Here is a 6,000-nt window from a genome sequence, read left to right on the forward strand (position 1 = left end):
AGTAAAAAACTTTATGAAGAATAGTGTCAGTTGCGACCTTAAATTCTATGATAAAATATACAGTGTCGAAGTGATTTTACACTTTAACCCATAACAGTTAAAAATGTATTTCAATAAATTCCAAAAAAAAAGTCTGACTAAACTAATTCAAGCCTTCATTAATATCTCTAAATGAGCTATACGCTCTGATGAATTTCGCTCTATCCAACTCACTCACACCACGTGAACACAAGGCGTGGCAATAACTCGTTTGCTCAGTATTTGAAAATGTTAAGCAAAATTATAATCATAAGCTGCTTAATTTCATAAATAGTTTAAACATACATCAAATTAATGACAGACTCTGTATATAGACTTTGAAAACGCATAAATGTTATAAGCATATACAAGTACATATAAATATAATAGTATATATATGTATGTAGGTATGTAAGCAAAGCTTATCTGTTAAATTTATAGCATATATGTATTTATAAAGCAACGATATGTACGTATGGGTGTAATTCAATATGTAAGCTATATCATATAGAATTAACTAAAAGATAAGCAAATACTTTACGTAAGCATTTGAAATACATACATGCATAGGTGTATGGTGGAAACAGTTTTCCTTAGACGGAAAACTCAATAATGCAAGCAGCAAGTTAGGCAAACTTTGTTTTGGCAATTATATGCGAGACTTATGTAGGTAAGATTGTTAGATATGTACATATATATTACAATTAAACTTTTTTTGTTTTAATATAGAGCTTAGTTCATTGGATTCTTTATAGATTGATAATTTTTTAATAGGAAAGTTAAAAATTATATATTTTTTGTTTTATCATTTTTTATAGAGCACAGAGGCTTTAATAATCTTATTAATCGTTGTGAAAGTATAATTTTTTGATCAACTCTTGTTACAACTTCCCGATACCATATTGAGCACATAAGAGGTAGACATTGCTCAATGCTTAATTGTAGCTTTAAAGAAGTTTTCGCAACTTTAGAACTAATTTGTTTGCGTTTATCAGAGACTAAACCATAATTTTAAGTAGTCTAGAAATTTAAATTATTTCGATGGTTAGATACTCAATAATATTTCCCGAAAATTATTTTCAAAGGTATAGCAACTTTATAGTCATGGCGACTCGGGCGGTTTAGTCTTAACATAAAAATGGATGGTAAAAATAGCAATTGCTTTTTTAACAATTGGCAGAAAATGCTGGAAATTCAGGTCACTAGATAGGCCTCTCTTTAAGCGCATGAACAGCAACTCCCGTTTGAGAATATGTACAACTTTGTGTAATGAGGTATGTTATTTGGATTATAGCAATCCGGCACTGTATATAAGAATATTTTTAATAAAAGACCACATAAAATGGAAATATATTTGAAAATTTTCGCTTCCGAAAATTGACAATTTTTTGACTTTTTTTTTTGAAGTGAAAGCTCTATAAAAAATGTCTTCAATTATCATTACATATTTCTTACTAAAGTTATCACTTATATCTTCTGCCAAAAATGTGTAATGGGGAAAAAAGTTTCGGCGCAAGACTCTGCCGTTCTCCTCCGGAAAGCTATCTGCTTATATTGAACTTTCTACAAATTACATATTTTTTTACACAACTACGAAATTTTAACACTAGCAACTATTGGCTTTTGTGATTGCCATTGAACATTGAAAGATTTTCATAGCCTTTTCTCTGATGGTTCTTGATGTTAACTAAAAACGGGGATGGAGCCTCTAGCTACTCAACAAATGGACAAACTGGGTGCAGTTGAAAATTGGATGTGAATAAGGTCTTTAGTAGATCAGTCTAAGCAGTAGGTGCAGTATAAGCTCTAAGAAGAAGAAATTCAGTAAATTTTCATTTCATAGTTAGCTGATAATTACACCACCCAGGGTTATATAAATGTCAAACGTTTTTTTTTTAATGCCTCACAGTACTTTAACTTTTATTCTGCTATTAATTAAATTAAATTATTATAATTTTTTTTTTTTTCATGTCAATACAAGCCATTGATTACCATCACGATTAGCATTAATACAGCCGCTCTAAGAACAGCACTTAATACGACTATTTGCGCTCACAGCGCAGAGAATATGATATCGGAAAAATCGTTATCTTTCGATTGCATTTCAGCTGTCGCCCTTTAATGCTAATTAATTCTGGGCGCTCAGTTTTTTGAATAATGTTTTAATTTATTTTAAGTTTTACCAAAATCATACTTGACACCTTAAACAGACATGTAAATATTTTTAGAGATAACTACTGTAAATAATTATATCGTTAAGATAAATAAATGAAACTAAATTCGCAACGCTGCAATCATCAATAATATAAAATGAAGCATTTATAGCAATTAGCAGGTGTACAATAAATTAAATACTGCATTTGAGGAAGCAAAAAATGTAAAAAAGTTTCGTTAATATATTAGCGTATTAAGAGCAAATGCTAAGCAAAAAAAAAAAATAGAAAATGATAAATGCAAAAATAACGGAAGATTAATTAAACAAATTGAGGATAATAAGTTATGTATATGCAAATGTTATTTAAGCGATAAATCAGATATGCAATGTAGATAAAAGCACGAACAATAAAAACAATGGCAAAATGTGTGAAACTTATAAATAAGTATAAGCAAAAAAAAAAAATATATATTAAAAGTAATAAAATTAGCTGTTTAACTATAAAAAGCGGCGCAATGAAATAGCAGCGTGTAATTGTGCAGAAACTTGCTTCAACACGCAGCGTTGGTAATTGGAACCTAACTAAATACTTATGCATGTTGATATACACATGAGTGTGTGCGCAAGAGAACTAAAAATAAAATTGTGTTTTATGCATTTAACGATAAAAAAATTATTCATACAGTAAGTTTATGTAATTTATTATTATTTTTTTTTTAGCTGAGTTCATAATAAAAACATAGAAAAATTTTTGATGCATTATTAAATATTATTTTTTTGTTTTCGTTTAGTAAATATTTATCGAAAATCGAACATCTAGGCGATTAACCAAAAGTAAGCAAAACGAAGACAAAGTTGAATTTATTTGTGTATATTTACGTTATGATATACTGAACGTTGAAATATATATCTCGGCATTATATACAACAAAAGCTTTAAAGACACATATAATTGTGCTTACGAAATTTTATAAATTTTGCTTAATTTTTTTTTGTTGTTTCTTTTTTGTAATATCCATACATTTTTAATTTTTTGACAAATGTTTGAAATCGGCAGATTGTCTGCAAAACCAAATATTATCTCATTGAGTTTGGTTTAGATCTAAAATATGGCCACCGCGATCGGGTCTTACGAAGAGCACCCTGTATGTTCAATAAAGCATCACGTTTTCCAGCATGTTGGCTTCCAACTCTTTGCTGGTTTATTCGCGTAGCATATTGGTTTAATTTACGCTAATACAAATCATATCGATGGAGTCATATTACATGTCTGAAGTCCCAATAATGTGCTGATTGTCCGAGCCTTCAGGTTTTGTCACCGCCCTGTTCACCCTGAGTTTATCGATAATGAAGCAGATAACTAAAAGTTGAGAATAATTTGCTTGTAGGGATCATCAAGAAAGGTAACTGATTTTTTCTGTAAATAATAGAACCTGGAAAGTCTGAACAGTTTAAGTCGGGCTTGTAAATTTCCCACATGGAACATCAGATTAGAAAGTAAGTTTCAAACATTCCAGACTTGCTTCAGTTAAAGACTTTTTATAGCAATTTTTCAAAGTTTAATGAACACAAATTTCAAAACCATATGTTAACTTTGACAGCCGTACCAAAAGGAAATTTTATACTGATCTTAATTTATTTATAAAATGTAAATACATTATTTATTTTTCCAAAATCAGTTTCATCCATTTCAAAGAAATTCTGGTCCGATAAAACGCTTTTTTCAGTCCTTGAAATAGTCGGAATAGTCTTTTTCCAGTATATCCTTCCACACCTTCTAATTTGTAAATTCTTCGTCAAAACGTCGTCGCCGCATTGGCTTTATGAGTTTATTGAATAGCCTGAAATCGCGCCGAGCTAAATCAGATGAATACGGTGCTTGTGGGACAATATGAGCTGAGTTTATGGCAAAAAAGTTGCTAAGATCCTTAACTTACTTTTTGATCACAGTAGTACGTAGTTTGCCGTTTCTTTCTCGCGATTTTTGCAAAGTTCGACATTTTTGATGTTATAAATACTCAAAACGTTTTAACATAAAAGCGAGTTTGTTTTCTTTTGTTCACAGTGACTTAAAATATTCATTTCGCCCAAAAAAATGGAATTGAATCGCGAATATTTTGGCGCGATTATTTTTAACAACTTTCGATGTGTATTAAACCAGATACGGTGCATCGATGAGCTTAATAGAATTTTTGACGTTGAAGTTCCATTAAGGATCATTGTTTATCGACCACCATACCGTCGAGGTCGTATATCACTCCAAGACGAATTTCGTGAAGGTCGACCAAAATCAGTGGTTGTTCCTGGAAAGTACTGAAGCTGTGCGCAAACTGATATTGCGAGATTATCGTAAGACCTATCGTGAGATTGAGACAACTATAGAAATTAGTGGGACCAGCACACGTTCGATATTGCATGAACGTTTGATTGTAAAAAAAAAATGTTCACGTTGGATCCCACATAATTTGTTAATCGCTTAAAAAAAGGCTGCTGTCGATTGGGCGAGAACTGCCTTTTTTGATTCCATTTAACATTTTTCGACTCCTTAGAAGGCGTTGAAGATGACTGCTATTGGTCTAAACGTATGCAAAATTGTATAGAATTTAATTATTTTGACAAACAATTTTCGATGATTAATATTTGTCTTTGTTCTCTCATTTGGAAATATAAAATGCAACCCTCCATTGGCTGACATGAGCACAGTAGTCAATTAATGCATACTAAATTATTGAGAGTATTCTTCAACTGGAGCTTTTTGCGTGTGGTAGTTGAGGGCGAAATAGTAGAGCACTGCTATAATCCTTTGCAAAGTCATTATCATGTCATCGATATGAATATGGCTTATTATTTAGACCCGTTTTTCAATAGTCATATAATCTGCTTGTTCTCATAAAAGTGCCTACAAATATTAAACAGTTTTGCCCAGCTATTTTTATCACGTTCAATTTTGATAATTCTGAGAACCTTCACTTTGCAAGAGACGTTTCAGTTCAAAAGCATTTTTTTCCCGTGTTATTCAATATAACAGCGGTTTTCGATGTGATTTGAAAAATTTAGTTGGATCAGAAAGTATCCCAATGTTTAGAATACACCACAGTCGAACTTCGACAAGTCTATATTACGAGGATATATGCCTCCAATGAGCGCATTATTTGTACTACAGAGTGTTTGGTGAAAACCTTTACCGGAAAACAATTGCTAGAGCTTGAGGGTGAATTAATAATAATGTTTGATTTTTAATAAGGTTTGATTTTTTTTTTTTGATTGAGAGCTCACGCGTAATCTCACTTTGATTTTATTACATTTGGGTAAACATTTTGCTTACTTTGGAACAAGGCTCGTATATACGAGAATTTACTGTAGTATTAATAAATTCACAGTTATCTGTGTATACGTGCTATTGAGTTTAGTTTTTTGGAATACATCGATCATTTGCATTTAATGCGTTACTAATAACTGCATTTTACTTATATTAAGTTACAAAAATTTATTTTAAACTAATGTATGCGTATAAAAAGCTATGAAACCATGTAATTATGGACGGAATAAGTTTGAATGGTAAAAAACTATATTTGATGCTATGAAAAATATTTTAATTTGAAACTATTTTTATGTGAATCAGCATTAAATTACTTAAATAATGCTTCACCACTGAGTATTGATAAAAAAAAAGTGATGTATCATTAAAAATAAATAGTTTAAATATTATGTCGACAGTAAAAAAACGATATATCTAAATATTGAAAAAAATTTATTTTTTTTGAGGGGAATTATATATATTTTGTTGTGTGAGTTACCGCGGGATTTTCATATGTTCCTATGTTGCAA

Source organism: Bactrocera oleae, chromosome 6, assembly GCF_042242935.1.
Source record: "Bactrocera oleae isolate idBacOlea1 chromosome 6, idBacOlea1, whole genome shotgun sequence".
NCBI lineage: Eukaryota > Metazoa > Arthropoda > Insecta > Diptera > Tephritidae > Bactrocera > Bactrocera oleae.